Here is a 20,852-nt window from a genome sequence, read left to right as displayed (position 1 = left end):
CGTTCATTTTTCAGATAAAAGAGAAGTTAAACTCAGATGAATACACGACTAGGTGAAAGCAGACGTTAACACTACGTATCATATTATACCAGGTTAGTGAGCAAACTGAGTCCGCTCGGTATGTTTTTATCTTTTTACAGGAAAACAATACAGCTGCACAATTCGATTTTGCTGTAACCACCAAGAAAATTTCTAGATTTTAAGGCCATTGACGAAGGTATTTCATTGTCGCCTATATAAATATTACATGGTCCTACTCTTCCCCTAGACTTAGAAAACAGAGAAAACATCAGTTTATTGAATTTGAAAACTTGCATACAATTTTTAAAGTTGCCAATGCAAATTATGCTGGGGTGTTTTTTTTCCTCCTCCATTTAAATATCTGTTGTGAGTCCGGTGTACCTCCCCCTAAAATGTCGCCTAAGTTGAGTGCTTAACATATTGATTAGGATATTTTTATAAACCTTGACAGATGTTTCCTCAAACTCGAAGTTTTCCTCTCAAAACTGGTTAGTTTAAATATTTACAAAAAGGACGCAGGAAAGAAATACGCATCACGGGGCAATGTCAAATCGACCAAAAACTCACACAAATCGATGATATTGTCCAAGTGGCCTAAACAAAGCCGAAAATCACCAATGTTACACCACAAAACACGTACAGACTCGATTGTGTCAATTAAATGTAGCCAATGGCTTGTATGTGGACGAGGATGCAAAGTCGCTTTCGAGAGGCAATTACAATCTTCTCACGGCGTCTCTAAGACTCCCACAAGGGAAGGTTTATAAGACTTATCATAATCAGTTACCGTCAATTTCACGAATTCAGTCAAACCTTTTAGCATTTTCACGAGTTCAGTTAAATGACTTCATATCAGGCTGCGATTTGAAGGATTGCCATTCTACACAACAAAATACTGTAACTTGGAGTCGTAAAGCGACAAAAAGGATATTCAATACTGAGACAAAGATCTTGTAGTAGGTTTGTTTGTATCAACTAAATTGTCATTATCATCATGGTCATTTGAATTGGCTGGGCTCCGCGCCCTAACACCTGCTATCTCGGGAGAACATCCCAGACTCAGTGGCTATCGTCGTCTTCCATGTTTTATGTGGAAGGCCTCTTTTTCTTCTTCCTGCGGGCACCTGTGTTAGCGCCATGCGTGATTTTGCTAGTTGCTCCTGGTGCTAATGTTATATTTTGCCTTGTAAGAGTTTTAACTCCATGTTAAACCGCTTCCGCAAGTCTTTGTAGAAAAGTTTTTGGCGACTTGAGGCGGGAATGCAACTCAAAATAATTTTTTGGATCTAGTGAAGTGGAAAGTGATAACATCTGGCGATCAATCCATTACCAGTTTGCGTGATACCCTTAAAAATGATTGACACAAATTTAATGGTAAAGTGGGTTTCCTTCACCAGCAGTATTATTCCCTTCTCTGTAAGTCAATAACTTATCACTCAATTTTCTACAACAATTCAGAAAAAGAAAGAGGCAACGCAATTTAGTTGCAAGATTTCAATTTTTGATGGCCTTCTTAAACGTATTTTGCACACAAACACTTTAAAAGGAAAACAAAAGGATAAACACGTATCTTGAACAAGTCTTGAAAAAGATTGTATTCACCAAACCTGGTGGATAACAATAATATCTGTGGATTTTTCTCATACAAAGCCTAACTTTTCGTTAGTTCGTCGGTAAATTCTGGCTTGAGAATAAAGAAGTTTATAGTTTAGAGACAAATATCTGCATTTGCAACGTTAGCTTTTGCGGGGGCTGAACATCTGCAGCACAGCCCCCGAGCGCATATATGATCACGAAAGTTTGCAAAAGGATCTGACCGGCTCGTACCACTATGGAAAGTTTCTTCGCAACTACAGTACCACAAAGGTTTCGATGTTCACCCTGGCTTAAGAATCATTCTCAGTAAATGTAAATTTTTCTCTTTATTTGTGCATCTACATGCGAAATATAATATATATCGAGCATATTTTCGTCGCTGCGGTTTCTACACATTAGAAATTCACAGCGACAAAATTTTGTGAAAAAACAATAACAGAGAAGTATTTTTAAATGATAAAATTGCCTAAGCATAAAACAGACCCAAAGTTTTGTGCAATAAAATATTCTTTTCGAGACAAATAAAAGCGATACAAAAAAATATTTCGATGTGCTAAATATATAGCGATTACCATGCATTTCCCTCAACGGGTATACAATTCATTTAAAGGATTTTGGGAGGTGCAGTGGAAGTTTTTAACCAATACAGTCGTCCGACTCATTACCGCTCGCCACGCGAGCCATTTTCGACTTTCACGTGCTGCTTTGAAAATCTCATTGTGCCGCCTTTGACCCGGCTTTTGAATAGAGCAAGCCGCTTGGTATACTTTCTCTTGAGGACATCAAATGTTTCTAGGATCTTCACACAAACATACTAAGTATGCTGAGACAGTCCTCCACAAATGGCAAATAATCTCTCGAATGCCTCTACCATAGCATTCGCTATTTCCACAAGATTGTTGGTAAAGGATTTTCCTTGCCAAATCCAACTCGAAAAAGGGGGAGTATCTGTCCCCCAAAAGATCAATTTCCTGCACACGCGCCGAAGAACGTGACTGGTCCTTTAATATCCGTCATCTTCATTAACAGTTATCTCTTTATTTTACATTAATTATCTCCAATGTCGTTTATGAAGCTCTCTATAACATGTATGAAGGATGTATCTTTCACTTCCACGGCACCTAAACCGTACGTGAAAGATAACACGCACGTGATCTATGGGTTTTCTTTTAAAAATGACTCTGAAGCCTTGCAAAGCGAAGTAGAAACTTTCAAATGTTATATTTGTTTACAGGAGTGTTAAAAAGGCAAAAATATTAATTAAAACCCCATTTTTCTAAGCCTAGATTTGGTATATACATCAGGTAGGAAATTTGGCACACGGAATTCAAGTAAAAAAAGAAACTACATGCTAACAGATCAATCGGTTAATGTGTTAGAAAAATAGTCATACATAAAGCTTTTAGAAATCTCTTTTCAGCTGAAGTGACATGGCAGATATTCAAAACTTGCAAATAATTTTAGCCTGGGTACTTGTTTGTCCATGCATAGAATTAGCTATTCGCTAATTTGCGTGTGAGTGTGATGAAAAGAAGTAACGTCCCTTTCAGAAGGCACGCAAGCTTCTTATACGCGACGAAGTTTACCAAACGGACGTTTCAGTGGCTAAATACCACCTGTGATTCGACTTCGGAACAAATTACTGCGAAAACCTAAACTCGAAACTGGAAAGGAGATTCTCTTTCTTGAAACTGAAATATAAATGATATGTAGGTGGCTAGAGACGAGCAATAATATATCATATTTCATGATCTAAGGCTTGTTATGAATGACATCAAATCGGAACAAGACGCGGATGAAATATGACTACCATTTAGGATACGGTAAATACTGCATTTGTCTCTTTCATATCGCAAGCCTGCAAATATGATATCTTGCTGACTTATGATAATAAGTGTTAAAAGTGTAGAAAGGTATCGGGTTGCATTGCCACTGCAACATGAAAGGCTCTTTGTTGTTTTTATGAACAAACGCGTTATTGATTTTGAACCATACATACATGCCGTAAATATAAAGAGCTTGACCCTCGTTTCTTTGTTACAGATAAGGAAGCTAATATGAAATGCAGTTATAAAGCCAAAGAAGTTTGCTTTTGCGAACAAAGTGTTTGATTCAACTACCTCGAAAGGTAAGACAATTATTTCCGGGTCCAGTAAAATCCTTGATACCTTTGAGGGGGCACATTCGAAAGTCAAAACCCGGAAGACGTATTTAGGTTCATTGGCGGAAACCAAAAATCAATGGTCTAGTTTTGCTACAAATTGCCTTAGAAGCATGGCGCTTAGGCCCCGTCCATACTAATGCGTCCTCTTTGCTTACCTTCCACCCTACAACGATCGCAAACACATGGCTTAGCTTTGAAAACGCTGTCCAGAGAGGGAGTAGAGTGAGAATATTTCAAAACGGAGCCCTGTCGTATTAGCGTGGACAGCGAAAACGGAGTCTTTCGATAACGCTAACGTCATTCAAATGATATGCGCATGGGCAAAAAATGGTGGTGGTATTGTAGGTTTTTAATGTGGACGTTCGTAAACGGTAATCGGTACAGTAAAGAAGACGAGAATCTTTTGATGAAATAATCGAAAACTCAATAGTGTGGACGGGGCCTGAAGCTATAGCAGGGGTGTCACCATGCGTCTGATTCATGCATGGTAATTGTGCTGTCAAACTGAAAACGTCTGGCAGACTTTCTGAAATTCTCTCGTTGTATTTTGTAAAAAGATCTGTTAAAACAGTTTGCTGCGTCTTTAACAACTCACTTAATATCTTTGTCTTGATAAAGAGCAGCTTTTCGTATATGACTGAGCTAAGACATTTAAGAGCCGCCCTCTGTAACTATCAACTATGGTCATTTGGACGAGAAAAAATCAAATTCCTCAAACTTTCCCAGATGAGTGGTCTAGATAAGTGATTCACATAGATATAACTTTCAGTTCAATTCGATCGGTATTTTAGCGCTGGGGCGACCATCTTGGTTTTGCCCCTCTGAGAGGGCTTTCAGCGGCCATTTTAGGGCACAATTTTAACAACTTGCCATACAAAGAAGACGTTATAAATCCCGGTAAAAATACTTTATTCGAGACAAGAAAATGTTTCTTGTTACGTTGAGAGGCTGTCCTGGCAATTTGACCAACATCTTATTTTTTTTTACAGAATTTTAAATTTCTTCTCTTTCGAACTACTCCTAAAGTACCATAGAAAAGGCGAAATTTAAAGTAAAATATCGCCAAAAACACATAACTTGAGATCCCAAAACTACCCTCCACTCAAGGGCTGGTTCACGCTTTGACATAAGCATAAGCATAAGCATAAACATAAGCATAAGAAAAATATGTGTAAACCGGGGTTACATAAGCATAAGCATAAGGATGGAAATTGCGCAGGCTCAGTTCACCTCTCAGGAATCAAAGATGGCGGATAACGAAGTAGAAATTGGATTGTTGCTACTGTTAAGCCGTAGAAATCGAAGAAGATTGCTTATGCAAAGACAAACACAAAGAAAACCGAGAAAGGTCTGGATAAGAGGCATTTTTACGAGAAGAAAGACACAAGGCGATTATTTTAACCTTGTACAAGAATTAAAGTCTGCCGATTTTTTGTCGTACAAACAAGGATAATTGCGGACAGATTCCGCCAACTTTTAGTTCATCTGCGTCACTATGTTTTCAGCTGACAGATTCTCACAGAGCGGGTCTGGATTTTATTTTTGTGTATTCCGCTGACAAGAAAACTCTTTATGCTTACGCTTATGCTTATGTATGCCCGGTTCACACTCAAGTATTCACAACATAAGCATAAGCATAAGCATAAGAAAATGGAAAAAGTTCCATTCCTTGTGCTTATGCTTATGCTTATGTAACACCGGTTCACACATATTTTTCTTATGTCTATGTTTATGCTTATGCTTATGCTTATGCTTATGTGAAAGTGTGAACCAGCCCTAAAGAATCTGTTGTGCAGTCGCCATTATTCCACAGATTGCGTTATACATAACAAGTGCACATTCCAATGGGTAGGGGTAGGGTGGGTAGGAAGTGAAAATGTTATAACGGGGTACAAAGCCATTTTACGCATTCAAGTGGCTGAACAAGTAACTGGCTTTCCTGGAATCATTTGAATATGAACTTATGCTTGGAAATTTGAGTCATTTTGTAGGTTATGTTTTGTGAGGGGAGGGAGAGGGGGGGGAGCGTGCATTGTATTAACAAGAGAAAAAAACCGAGAGACAGTATCAGGATCTTGATCAGGTGCACCAGTTCAACAATGAGGTCCTACTAGGGGTTTTCAGGATACTGGATATTTGGGTAAAAAATTGACAGGAAACACGAAATTTAGAGGAAAATTTAATGGGGTAGAGAATGTTTAGATCAGATAAAACGGGACACTTGTGTCTTTCGCTGCCTGAAGTGCCATCAAATTTTGCGAAAGACGGTAACAGACTGACAAAGAGTGCGCAGGAAGTAATGGTATGCGGCGTTTTATTGAAACTCCTTATATTTTCTTAGCCGTTTCACTTTTGCATCAGAAAAGGAAATGCTGAGAAAATTACTGAATGGCAGTTAAAGACGGTGCCTCCTTTTTTGTGGTACGCCGTCTGTGCATCATGTAAGGCATGATTTAAACGCCAGGCGCGCGCTTGGTTTGGAATAATCAACTACGCTACGAAGCGAGCCGAAACAAATATCGCAGTAAAATTACGAACCTGTACTAAAACCAGGAACACCAGAAAAGCAACATATCGCTAAGCAATAACTGTTAGGGGCTTCCAGCTGAAAAACTATCTGTTATCGTGCCCGTAAAAGAAATCATATCCAACTGCAGATGACATATGCGCGCGCCAAACAAGTGCGAGAGACGTCAACGTTTGACTTCCTAGGGAGGTGACAGGAAAAAATGTAACAGGCAACCGACAAAGTTTTCGAAAGGATGAAACAACTCATTTAACTTTTGAAAAAGTGTGATTACCGCTACATTTTATGTTATGAAATGGAAGTGGCAAGCCTATTTAACACCCAAATAGTTTTTGACTGTGAGGAAAAACTATTTAGACCATATTTTGGCTAAGCCAGAGGAGAGCTGTGCAGGGACGCTAAAAGCGCTTTTGCGACTATTCTGTTATTAAAAACGTACCAAAAGTTGTTTTTATGTTACCATTTACCATGTACTTTAAGATGTTAATTAACGTGTTTAGTTTTCTGCATGTAAAGGCAAACTCTAGGAAATCTGTGAAGAAATATCTTGTCCTTTCTTGTCTAAAAAATGCTAACATCAGTAGTTTTCTTCGAGATTCAAGGCTAATTATCTCGGAAAAATTAATGGCTACCCCAGTTTTCTTTGTGGATTCCAATAACCCTAGCTAAGATCTACTTTTTCCACGTTTTCCTAATCTTGCGGAAACACGTTTCTATTTAGTAGACACCGTTCTTTATGAGCCTGAGACACCCCTCAGCCGCTAACGTCGTCCAGTTCTGTGGTGGAGCACAGCTGCTTGTCTGCACAAGACTAGTCTTCAGCTCTATGTAAGGTGCTTTACGCGATCCTGGAATGTTGCAAACACTCTAGATCAAAATACTCGCATATCAAGGGACACGTGTTGACGCTTAGCTTTTTAAAACCATTATAGATGGATTAGATGCGTTTAAGGCAAACAAGTTGAATGAGTCATAAGCAATTGGATGAGTTAACTGGCACTTGTAAAGAATATCTGCAGCTTGATTCTCAGCAGGCTGTTATGTCTTCTTCGAGGACCTCCTGTTTGTTTCTGAGCTTCGCAGCCATTCAGGAGAAGAAAGATTGAACGTGGCGAGAAGTCAGGAACTCATCTAAGGTGAACCGCCGAATTCTGTCCTCATCTTTTGCGTACCTCATCTTTTGTGATAGAGTAACTGCTCCGACTTTATGAAAGCTTTTCTTCGAAGTAGTTTTTCCGTTTTTTATTGAAAAGAGTGGCCTTTTCGTCACTTTCAGGGCCCAACCGTTAAGTTTAATTTCTTTAGCAGGGACTGGAAGTGTAGAACTTGCTAGGACCGGGTGAATACTTTGATTGTCACTATATCATATTTTGGCCTTGTCAAATAAGTTTTCTTTTTCAGGAACAAGTCAACATGAACCGCACTGTAAATGGTTCTTCAGTAATTATCTTAGCGTTTCCTTGTCTGATGCAAAAGTAGAACGGCTGAGAAAATACAAGGAGTTTCAATCAAACGCCGCTTACCATTACTTCTTGCGCACTGCTCGTCAGTCTATTGCCTTCCGCAGCCTTTGATGACATTTCGGACAGCGAGACACAAGTATAATGCTGAACAAAAAAAACAAGTAAGAAGCTTTTTATTGGAATTCTATCCCTATTTTATTTGTTGTCCTATTAATTTTTGGCCTAAATATCTTGTATCCTGTTAATTGCAGTTTAACGATTTCCTACTCAATTGATGTCCCGTTTTATCTGATCTAAACATGCTCTACCCCATTAATTTTTCCCCTAAATTTCGTTTTTCCTGTTAATTTTTAACCATATATCCAGTAGTGAAACGGCTAAGAAAATGTAAGGAGTTTCAATAAAACGCCGCATACCATTACTTCCTGCGCACTCTTTGTCAGTCTGTTGCCGTCTTTCGCAAAATTTGATGGCATTTCAGGCAGCGAAAGACACAAGTGTCCCGTTTTATCTGATTTAAACATGCTCTACCCCATTAAATTTTTCTCTAAATTTCGTGTTTCCTGTCAATTTTTTACCCAAATATCCAGTATCCTGAAAACCCCTAGTAGGACCTCATTGTTGGGGGTACTTACCATTTACATGGGAAAACCGAAAATTCCAGTTGGAAAATCAAATGGTTCGCGCCATTCCGTTTGGGAAGCTTCAGAAAATATGGGCTGTGATTTGGGTTGATGCTATTTTTCTGCTCTTATAAGTCTCTCTAGCTGATGTGGATATACTTTATACCGATTCCCTCTCCCGCAATGTTCAATTTGATTGTTTAATGTTTATGTCTGAAATTTCCAACCGGATGGTTTTTGTAAATGGTAAGCACCCCTGAACTGGTGCACCTGATCAACCCTGATACTGTCTCTCGGTTTTTTTCTCTTTTTAATACAGTGCATGCCCCCAACCCTCCCCCCCCCCCGACCTCCCCCTCCCCCCACAAAACATAACCTACAAAATGACTCAAATTTCCAAGCATAAGTTCATATTCAAATCATTCCGGGAAAGTCAGGTACTTGTTCAACCACTTGAATGCGTAAAATGGCTTTGTACCCCGTTATTACAGTTTCACTTCCTACCCACCCAAACCGTATCCATTGGAATGTGCACTTGTTATATGTAGCGCAATCTGTGGAATAATGGCGACTGCACAACATATTGAAACAGAACTGAGCTTAAACGAGTTCTTGATGAGAATCCTCGACTAAAAAGAAGATTTTAAAGGCCACTAACAGACTTTTGGGTCAGTTAGGATCTCAGCAAATAGTTCAACTTCTTGTAAACGGCGGCTTGTGAGACGAAATTGATAGATGTTATGACGCGGGCTTCGGAGAGTTGAAATCTGCTTTACCGTTGCGATGTCTGAGAGTGATTTCGTGCACTAATCATTGACTGATACGGCTGAAACCTACTGATAATATAACATGAGGTATCGTGGAACACCCAGTTGTCGACATGTCGCGAGGTAAGTGGAATATATCATTATTTTTCTTCGTGCATCGTTATTTTCACGTCATTATGCTAATTAAGACGGCGGTTTTTGTTGACAAAATCACAGCTTAAACTTCTTCTAACATTTTACAGTTTCAACTGCCCCAAAATTTTATCGCATATTTTTACAGGTGAGACATTGCTCTTTAAGTGGAGGGTTGTTTTGGGATCTCAAGTTATGTACTTTTGGCGATATTTTCCTTTAAATTTCGCCTTTTCTATGGTACTTTAGGAGTAGTTCGAAAGAGAAGAAATTTAAAATTCTGTAAAGAAAATCAGATGTTAGTCAAATTGCCAGGACAGCCTCTCAACGTAACAAGAAACATTTTCTTGTCTCGAATAAAGTATTTTTACCGGGATTTATCACGTCGTCTTTGTATGGCAAGTTGTTAAAATTGTGCCCTAAAATGGCCGCTGAAAGCCCTCTCAGAGGGGCAAAACCAAGATGGTCGCCCCAGCGCTAAAATACCGATCGAATTGAACTGAAAGTTATATTTATGTGAATTACTTATCTAGACCATTCATCTGAGAAAGTTTGAGGAATTTGATTTTTTCTCGTCCAAATGACCATAGTTGACATTTACAGAGGGCGGCTCTTAATACTTACAATTTTATCACTACTTTGTCCAAAAATTCAATAAAATCACCGTGTTGGAAAAAAAATACACGTAAGAACTATAAAAATCTAGATAAAAATTATTTAACAACTAGGTGAGGAAACCAAAGGGTTCATTAAATTCGAACACGAGTGGGCGTTTGCGGTAGTTGTTTACATGAAGGAATTAAGAAGTAAGTCCTCCTAACTTTTTCAACAAAGGCTTGTATTGGAGTCCTTTGAGAATAAGTGCAAGAAGTTTAGTGTGAATTCTTAAATATTCACAATCTGCAAATTTGAGATAGCTATGGAAAATCATATAGTGACCAATTCGGAACGTATTATATTTGCTTCAAGCGATTGACCTTTATATTCTCCAATACAGTTGTCCTTAGTTCGATCTCACTTATTTCCACTTCCGAAATAGTTGTTATTGCAGCTGCGTCTGCGGTCAAATGCAATTGAAAACGAGGCGAAAGGGTCGACAGAGCAGAAGTGATCCGCTCGTTTCGTTCGTAGGTCAATAGAAATTAATGAAATATAAACATCGCGGGAAAAGTACATACGGCCAAAGGATAAATTTTTGAACGAAAAATGTCTGGAAAACCTTTGTAGGTTGAACCACAGACCGATATTTGTTCACAGCCGTTTAATTTCTTTTCTTTTCTTTTCTGTTAAAAATATATTTGATTAGAATTTCTCAAAAATGTTCCCAATGATAATGATTGGAATCAAATTCAGTTTGTTTTAGAGGAGCACATTTCAAGTTTACCTCCATGAAATAACTTTTCGTGCCAGCATATTTCAATACGCAATTTCTCCTAATATTCTTATATCATAATCAAGTGACGCAAGCTTTTTAACATAGGGGAGAAAGACAAAAAAAACTGGCATTTTATGTTTATGAGGTCTCAGCTCCTCATAGAGATTTGGCTTTTGATGATGCGGAGTCTATATGGACTTCCCCAGCCAGCCAATTGGCATATTAGAATTTACATACAACACTCATCTTGGACTTCCTAACCGCTTGTTTTAGGGAAGAACTGTTAAATACTAGATGGGAAAGAATGTTATTCTAATTGGGTAGTTTTTAATTTTCTTGTAGCCTGAAGGATCGAACAAATAAGACTGAAATTACTTTAAGAAAATACTCCACCCTATCACCCGACAGTAATTTTCGCTGAATGAGTAAAATGATTTAAACACTTATTATGAAGAAGAATATTGCTTATATATCTCTAAGAGACTGCATTGCCTCCAATGTTTTTATGTTAGGAGAATAGAAATTGTTTCAGTTTGAAATAATGCCTCGTCTTCTATTTGTCATCATAACGCTAAATTATCAAAAAAGAAGAAAAAGGTGTATTGTGTTGTTTTTATTATTATTATTATGTCAGTCTTCGGTGCGCATTTTGTGTTCCTTTGTGCAGGTGGTGGGCGGAGGGGGCTTGGAATGATCTACCAAGTTCAATGATTTGACATACACTGCTGTATAAAAACACGAAAATCTTGCCGATCATTTCATCGGGGGAACGCTATGCCACACAATTAAACCAAAAAACTGTCAGGATATGAAGAATTTTAATCGATAAGCCCACGATTTTAATGACGGGGTATTTCAGAGGTAAACTCTGGCGCGGCATCCGTTGTGCGAGTGACGTAGGAGGAAGTTAGAATATGTGGCTCCACACGCTTAGAAAGATATCATTAGCTTTCCCCCAAGGCACTCTACCTGCGTTTGTTAAACCCACCTTTAAGTTTTTAAAATGCTTTCAAAAGCCAGGAAAATGAACACGATTCGAAATATAAATGGGTGAATGTGGGGCTAACCGAGGATTTATTATCAAGTTAACTGTGGGCTCCAGGAAATTTATCAATAAACTTGTGAAGCCGTATTTCCCTAAACGAGATGCGGTAAGTTAAGTTAACGGTCTTTCAACACACGTACTGTAAAGCATAATTCTTAACAGCCTCATCCGGCCTGATTTAAGCGAGGCACCTTTCTTTCGGCTACATAATGGCCAATTAATCGAGGTGTATAGAGATCGAAAGTAGAAAAAGTAATTTGCACTGTGTAAAGCCAAAATGACGTACGTCCGGATTGTTTATGCAAATTCTTTTCAAGAACTTCTGGTTGTCTGGGAAATTCTGTTGGCGCTGTTTTGTTGGCCGCTTCCGAAGTCTTAATCGTTCAACATTAGACTAGTTTTAATGCTCAGAGAGTGTTTTGGTATATATTTTTCCACTTTCGTAATGGTGGACTGGCAGAACCGCACGACGTTCAGTGATATTAGGTTGTGATCAGCACGACAAGCCTTAAAAGTGCAAAGGTAAACACTTTGCTTTGCTACAGTAGTTGATGTCTTCATGCAAACAGAATATTGAAATGTTGGTTAACCACGTTTACAAGGACAGTTTTATACAAATCAAGAGGTTTCATCACCTTGAAAATGGGCCCGTTCTGAATTCATCGAGATGCTAACTTTTAAACCGCAGCAAGTGAAAAAACAAACGCTGCTCAGACAAAATAAGTCGTTCTATACTCATCTACACATCTAATCAGCGGTATAATGGTTCAAGCCCTTGTATGTTTGTAGAGCTAAAAATATAGGCCATGCAGCAGCCGTAGAAAACGTGTTTTTTTGCACTTAACTCGTTCACAAAAACTAAAGCATAATATCTAAAGCGGTAACCTTAAATTTTGTTTATTTCTTAGATTAGACTATTGTCTGTTCACTTCTTTTATGTAGTTTAACTAGCAAATAAGTCAGGTCCAATTTCATTTCAGCGCCTTGAATTTGATTTGATAAGTCAAAATTTCATAAACCTGTGCGGCTCCGTTTATCGCCGTAATTTACGCTTTCGCGCATAGATATCGCGCTATAACAAACGTAAACATACACAGCGGGAAATACACACGCACACAACAACACATTCAACTCAATGGACACGATCCTTGTCAAGGCGCTTTATCTACAAGTCTCTCTTAGTCAAGACGTAATAGCTCTTAAGAGCAGATAGTTGTTGCAAAAACTCCCTTCGCATATGTAAAAGTTTGTTCCACTTAAAATGGTATTTTTTTAATGAAAAGTCTGCGCAGTCAAAGTTAACGCATCTGATGGTTTATCATTTACATTCTACGAAGGATGGATATCTCAAGCGAATTAATGAGTGCTTTTGGTTGTTCTGTTTTGAGATTTTTTTATGTCGAAACTTAAAGGGGCGAGGTGATGTTTCAAGACAACTCAGTGATGTCATGTTTGAAGGCATGACCCGCGCAAGTCTCCCAAACTATGTGACCCGATACAAGTCACGTTCAGTTCACTCCTATTTTCGTCGTTTTCATTAGAGTATTGGGGCTAAAGAGTTTTGCAGATAGTCGTCATGCATTCTGTGGCCCACAATAATAACAAAAGCACATAACGTCTTCCTTTCTTAAAGACCTAAATTTAATTTGGACGAATTCAAACAGGAAGAGATAGCTATTCGCCACTCAGTACACAGGACAACATAAACATCTCTTGCTTTTTTTCTTTTCAAGTTAAAAACCGTAATTCTGCCCGTTTTTTTCTGGGTTGAAGCCAGTACTACATAAAAATACCATAATAAACAATATACAATTTCGTGAAGATATATTTTTAGATTATTCGGAGAATTTTCTGATCTAACAAACTTCCCAACCATTTTCGTGACAATTGCCATCAATGCGCCTGAAGGTTTTATTTTCTTTTTCGTTTGATCGATTAATTATTCCGCCTACAGTATTTTCAGGAGTGTAATTCTACGCAGTAATCCACGCGAACAATATTTTAAACATGCGTGTTCTACAGAAACTTGTCACTGAATCATTTTTGAAATTCTCTAATTTCTTCTCACAAATATTCTCGACTGTCATTGAAGAATAAAAAGATAGCAATCAAATTGGTAAATAGTACACCGAACTTCGTGTTATTGCATTCTTAAAAGAAGCCAGAAAATATATAACGTCAATTTCTATCTTAGATTAATCTAAATGTCGCAGACTGACTCGAACTTATCCACGTAAATTGCCTTCGCGGAAAGCGCACAGTATTTTCCGGGTATTTTTAAATTTCTTTGAGCTGTTATAATGAACAAAGAGTCTTTATGACTGGCAGCCGGTCAAGGTTTTAAATATAGACTAAATGACCGGCAGTCAAAACTTTTTTGTAGTTTAGTCAGCCTAAAAAGCATTCCGGGTAGCCTGTTTACGGTTAGCTATCAATAATGCTAAGGGTAACATGATATATACTTAAAAATTTCCGAATGCTGCAGCCGGCTTCGGTGGCGCAGTGGTGATGAATATCGCTTGCTATGCGGGCGACCCGTGTTCGATTCCTCTAGGTGTCACCTGTCACGATGTTCTTCACTGCTGGTCATGTGGTCTATTTAAAACCTTGACCGGCTGCCGGTCATATAGCCACAGCGTATAATGAAAGGCGAATTCGGAATATAAAAAAATAAACTCTTTCTATGGCTGGAGAAAATCTTATTTTAAAACGTTTAATCAAATTAAAAGTTTGCTCCTTGCAAGACCCAAAGAACAAGAATACCTCCCGGTATGACTTTATGTGTTTATGCATAGGTAAACAACTGGAGTGGGTTGCAGACACCGCGCAGTACCATGACATGGTAAAAGATTATTCGACCTCGTACGCGCCTGATTCAAACTTGAAAGCTAGAAGTGTTGTGACCGGGTACGATTTCAAACCAGCCAAATTGGTACATTCATCAACCGAGTTAACGATTTCAAGATGACATCGCTTATGTCCAATCTGTTATCACGTAGATAGATTACTCACATGAAGCAAGTTAGTTACAAAATGCCGATCACGAAACAAACAAGTATAACGTGTTAAAGACTGCAGTACGTGGGGAGCTCAGAGGAATAAGCATCTGACCGATAAAACAGGTCCCACCCTAATCATGCAGCTTTTCATATTTTCATCCGTTGAAATATTTCCAAGAGTTAACAGAACAAACATAAGGGAATGGACTCATCATCAACGATGCTGAAAGGATGCAGTCAGGGTCAAATCTGAGACTAAATAATAATAATAGTGATACCGTGTCATGGTTTCAATCTGAACTGTTTAGAAGGAAAGTATTGATTCATTAGCCTAATGTTGGCTAAGAGTTCGGATGAGTTGAAATAAGATGTTCAATTTTCCACAAGGAATCGGAGCGAAGATCAGATACTGATTTTTCAGCCATTCACGAACAAAAGTTCACACAAATTTTCCCGCCTCTTACATATTTTCCTTCGCAACGATGTTGTTTTATTGTGTAACTTTTTAGGTCCAGAACACAGCACATTACAACATCCCTCTAATAGTAAGTTTAAAAGCCAAAAACTAATTGATGGGTTACCTAGTAACGGTGTAAAACAAACCATGAATAAGCTGATAGCATTACTTTTAACAGAAGAAACGATTTTGAGTTTCCCTCAAATAAAGTCTTAGAAGTACGTTTAAAAATTACTAATGGCAGAGCTCCTGTGCGCCGAAGGCGCGCGAGCGGAGCACCATAGCTTTGAAAATGTGGTAACCCGTCGAGCTAAAAAATTTGTCTGTCACGTGACTGTCCGTATGTTCGTCCGTACGTAACATCTGAGCAATTCTCGAAAATCCGGAAACATGTTTATCTAATTAGGACGATACCAAATCTTATTCAGTAGCACCCTGGCCGGTTAGCTGCATCTGAAAATGGTTCCAAGCAAGACATCTAACCAATAAAAATATTCTAGCAAATTACACCGTATAGGGGAATAATTTTGTTGCATTATCAAGCAAATGGCCGAATTTACACTAGAGGCTACTCTTCGCTTTGGTCTTGCCGCCAAATAAATGGAACTGGGCTTCGAACATCTTCGAACATCAGCTAAAAACCCGTGGAAGACTGTTTTCCGGTCTGTGACGAGTTTCCCGTTCCAGTTTCCCTTAAATGCGGTTGTTATCGCTATTTGTGTTATCACTATTTGTCTGTGACGAGTTTCCCGTTCTAGCTTGAAAAACGGGACGGGTCGGGATGGGTTTGTGATCGGAACTCGCCCGTTTATTTGTCCGTCTAAGTCGACGAGTTTTGGTTACAACTATGACTAGACGAGAAACTCGTCAGAAACTCGTCGAAATACGTCACAAATTTACCCTTAGACGATTTTCTGGTCGAGTCTCGGGAGAAAATTCAACCGAGGAAGGAGGCAAAGCACTTCACTTCTCTAGTTTATGCGGTGAGGTAAGAAAAGTTTTTCGTCGCAAATTTACACCAGAACAGAAAACTCGTCAGTTACCCGTCCAGATGGGTTTTCTTGTACTAGTACTTCGGCAGCACTGAATCGATCCCCACCGAAAATGAACGGTGTTATCACTGTTTGTGTTCGAAAGATGTATTACTCTGTTATTTAGATCAGTCGCCGCATAATTTTCTGATTAAAGCATCTTATAATGTATGATAAGGCTTTCCAGCAGAATTAACATTGTGAAACATTTCGTCGGTATTATAATAATACACGGCAGTTTATAATTATTTGCTAAGGATGGAAATGCGGTTTTATTTTGATCTGATGCCGTACATGACTTTGATGTAATGTTAGACATGTTTCGCACAGTGTTATTGGTCCGTGAGAAAATTTTGAACTTCGCCTGTGGGTTGAAATGCTAAATCGCATTACGTTATAATATTTAATTTTGAAAACGTCATCTTCAATTCCTTATTCTCCATCTATCACACTGTAAACAACTTATTAGCGAGTCTGAGATCGTGATGAAGTTTAATAATGCTGAGGACTCCAGGTATATGTTTTTTTTGTGAATGCTTAAAGAAAAAACTAGTTTGGCAAACTTTGGTTTGGTGGTGAACCTAAACCTTTCTATATAAATACCATTTATCACCCTGAAATCTGTCTTGGGAACATCTTTTAAAATTCGCTTCTTTACAAACTATTAATACTGCACTAACACCTCAGCAACAATTCACGTTTGAAGAACGTTTCGTGATCAGAAGATTTTGTTGCCAGTGGTATTCTAATATTCATTTGCACCACAATGTTCATTTCCACCAATTTCGGGGTCGTCTCCAGCCGCCAGGGATAACACATGCAGACTTGGCAGCGGAAACGGTTCATCACTTAAATCCCTTTTAGAAAAAGACCTGGCAGGGTTTCCACGAGTTGAGACTAACTAGGATAGTAGTTTCCCTTTCAAATATTGATTTAGCTCAAGGCAGACGATTTTCAAGGTTTTTGAAAACAATGCGTTTCCTTGTAAGTACAATGTCTGGGTTCTTTCTAGCGTCGTTTTACCTCAGGTTACGCGTTTAAAATCTTCCATTCAAGTTGACGAGAGAGAGCGGACCAGTGTGAAAACCATTCAAAGTTTATGCCTTTTCTTCGTTCTAAAGTTTGTAATCAGGCCGTGTTATATTATTTAAAACGATAAACTTTAAAATTTTTACGACGTAATTAATGTACCGTTTAGTCCTCGTTTAAGCTAACATGAATTCAGTTTCGTGAAATCACTGTACATGTCTGTTTATCTTGTTCTTGTATTTTTTCCTTGAGTGGCATTCTACAGTAACTGTTAACTCAAAATACAAGTTGACAATTCATTTTAGCTAGCGTTAAATTATTAAAAAGCTAATATTGTTATATTCACGTAGGTCTCTGGAAACTCGGGTAAAATAATTGTTAATTGGATCGCTTTTGACTTGTAGACGGTCGTTTTGGTTGCAGAAGAACTTTAATATTGCTCTTTTCTTATTTCACAGAAACGCCTTGAATAGTTTTAAAGACCATTAGCAAAAGACGTCAAATCCAGGTATTGTGAAAGCACTGTTTTCAGTTGCCGTTGTTTATAAATACGCAATTAATAAAAACTCGGCATAATGCAAACCGCTTATCGGTCGTTCGATTTCGTCTTTAAATCACGTAAATTATGTGTATTGTCTGCATCCTCAGCAAAACATGAATTACAATGAAACGAGTTTCCTTCCTTGCATAATTGCTGCCAAGTCGAAGCAAAGTCAGAGCTGTCGGTTCTGTTGTGAGAATCGGAATTTTTTTCCTGTCGACTGAGAAACCATTGTCTTCACAACATTTTGTAAAATTTCTGAGATTTCGCGGGTGTTATGTATAATTGGAACGTCAATAGCTATTAACTATATAGTCCCGCGGTAAAAAACCGTCATTTTTGAAAATGGGCCAAACTGTTAAAATACAATGTTTTTACGGGAATTCGATGTCGAGCAAATTGTAAAATAAATTCAACATATCAGGCTAATGATTCCCACAGTTTTAACGATGCGCTCGTGTTGAGAAAGGTGGCGGTCAGTATAAGTCAAGTTACCACAATAAAGCCGCAAGATGAAGTCGACATCTACGAGAAAATTTAAAGACTTGACCAGTAAAAAAATGAAAAATGCGACTCCATGTTTCCTAGCGCAGCTATGGCTATCAAAGATTTCAACTGAGTACCTGATTTATCTCAGTAATCTGACGATTTTGAATGAGAATCTAATTCTGAAAAACAATTTTTTTCAGTGCTGCGAACGAATTTGCGAAACTGAAAACATTTTCCATATTTCTATCGAGTAACTGAAACTGAGGGCAAGTTTAGGAGAACGAGATGAGCTGTGGTACACAAGCCGCAAGCGACTGTTTTCAAAGGTTTCTCAGAAAAACGAAAGAATAATCATTCCTTTTATTTCGATTATTTTCTTTGCCCGCGCCATCGTCACGTCGATGAGAAATGCAAGTTCAGTGTTTTCATCGACATATAGTGGGTGCCCACCTTTTAGCAACCGCTTTTATGGTGTCTTTTAATCAATATTATATCCTGGCTATTTAGTGATGTGTTTTCTTATTATGGACTTCACATATGGCCGATTTTTGAAAATAATTCAAGGCTGTGGTCTAAGAAAGATTAATAGGAACCCATAGGTTCCCAACAAATTAACCATGAAATCCTGGGTGCCCACCACTTAAGCTTGTATGAAAAAAGTAGGTTTTTCCAGTCACCCAAAGGCAAAACTTCGTCGCCTGTGGCGCCCGGACGCTTCTAGAGCACAGAGCTTTTCCGAAAAGGTCGACTATTAACTCGTTATTGTTTCGTAAAACCAGTAAATTTAACCCTTTTTTCTGAATTTTACGCTGGGATGTAGCAAAAGTAACAACAAGGTCCAAAGCACGCTCCTTAACTAGTTATTCTATGGACTCGGCTGTTATTTCTGCCACACGGAAAATGAGCTAATGGCCTGTTACCCAGGTGAAATGCTAGCTGCTTTGCTGTAGGAAGAATAAAAAACTGAACTCTCCCATCATCGTTTTACTTTTTTACAGACATTTTATTTTCCTTTTGTTACCCAAAATGCTAAAGGTGAAGGGGAAAAGCCAGGAAATTTATAAAAGTTGAAAATTTGTAAAGGATTGCATGAACCATATCTCACCTAGGTAAGACTGCTGGCCTCAACCCAGAGTATCGGTGTAAAGCGATAATGATATTTTTTTGGGAGAACAAACGAACTATGGCGGAAAGAAACACTTCATGCTGTAGTGATTCCAGTCAAAACGGATTAGTGTTGTTTTGGTCGCAGTTGTAATGTTGCAGCGCAGTATTTTCAATTTTTTGATAGACTTTTAAATTTAATACAGATTTTCTCAGGAAGTGTCGAAGTTCCGCTTTCAATTTGACAATTTCCGGTTTTTCTTACTTTACGCCTGAAATGATACTACTTCTGTTATGAAAAAAAAAATAATTGCTTCATGATACATATGGCTGACTGTTTATAAACAGACTGTGAGAAATGAGTGAGTGTACGACAAGCAAATTTAACCAGTGTCCATTTTCCTAGTTCCTACTCGGTACCGGTTTTAGTAACATCCCACCAAGACTCTTATCAACTATTTACTTATTTATTTCCTGCCTTTAATATTCAGTCATTGTTCAGCTCAAAGAAAAGTGTTGGGGGAGGGTGAAGATGTGACTTTCCTTTGCGAGTCAATCATATCAACAGCAATGTCGTGAATCTGATTGGTCCTCCGTATTATTTTTCCCCTAATTGTTTGCGCACGAACATCATCCGACAGCAGCTGAGTCGCTTCTAACTTCCTCTTTCTGGGCCCGAGTTGCCATTAACTTTTCAGGTTTGTAGAATTGATGTACAATTTAGGTTTGGAGTGATCATGAAGTCGCCAATAAATCCAATCATCTACTGAAAGCGTTCAGTTCAAAAAATGATCGTTGTTTTATTCGCGCGTCAGTCGCATAACTTGTTAACTCAAATTACTATTCCTTATTCGGACGCGTTTTCCAGTGTTTACATAACCACTTTCATTCCGTAAATAAATTTGCAATTGAGAATCAATTGAATTTCAGTGTGACAGCAATCGCCGTTCATCTGCGTCAAATTTCTTACTGTTTTCGTAATGTACTGCAAACAGTACCGTTAATGAGGTAATGAGTGAAGTTCACACAGGTAATCACTAAGCTTTCTTCAAACTGCACGCACCAAATACTTATTACAGTCGACGCGTATTGCAACCTTGACGAGACATTGTGGAGAAAGAATCGCTAGAAGATAAATTATCCTAGGGAAAACTCTCCTGGACGATCAGGTAAAGTTTGTTTCTTTTTCCGTGTAAATTAATTTTTATACTCAAATCGAAGCTTTAACAGTGAAACGAAATTTATAGTACAAAGTCATTACAGTATATTTCTCGATCTCTTTAAACTGGCAAGCAAAAAGCAATTAAAAAAAGCGCTTAGGTGCTTTCGCGAAGGAAGTTAATGCACTCAATATTGCGCCGGGAATAACAAAATCATGCCGAAAAATTATTGCCATAATAATGAATCGCTCAGAAAACTAAGTTTTGATTTGCTTCATTCCAAACGACAAAACATTTACGTATTTTCTTACAATAAGCAAGGATATAAA

General features: G+C 38.2%; 1 protein-coding gene across 12 annotated transcripts in view; it reads left to right on the top strand.

Annotated features, from left to right (window-relative positions):
- LOC145500659 (gamma-aminobutyric acid type B receptor subunit 1-like) overlaps positions 1-20,852 on the top strand; it is a 67,359-nt gene that overhangs the window by 24,123 nt on the left and 22,384 nt on the right. For 9 of the 12 annotated variants that reach the window (XM_081480174.1, XM_081480175.1, XM_081480182.1 and 6 more), the window contains 3 exons: positions 15-92; positions 3,661-3,745; positions 17,688-17,737. The gene's annotated coding sequence lies outside the window, so the exon portion shown is untranslated. Of the gene's footprint in view, positions 1-14; positions 3,746-11,786; positions 12,236-17,687; positions 17,738-20,852 lie in introns of those variants that run through there. The other 3 variants (XM_081480184.1, XM_081480178.1, XM_081480186.1) reach the window with 3 other exon arrangements.

This window comes from Orbicella franksi, chromosome 10 (assembly GCF_964199315.1).
Source record: "Orbicella franksi chromosome 10, jaOrbFran1.1, whole genome shotgun sequence".
Taxonomy (NCBI): domain Eukaryota; kingdom Metazoa; phylum Cnidaria; class Anthozoa; order Scleractinia; family Merulinidae; genus Orbicella; species Orbicella franksi.
This window is presented reverse-complemented; position numbering and strand designations above follow the sequence as displayed.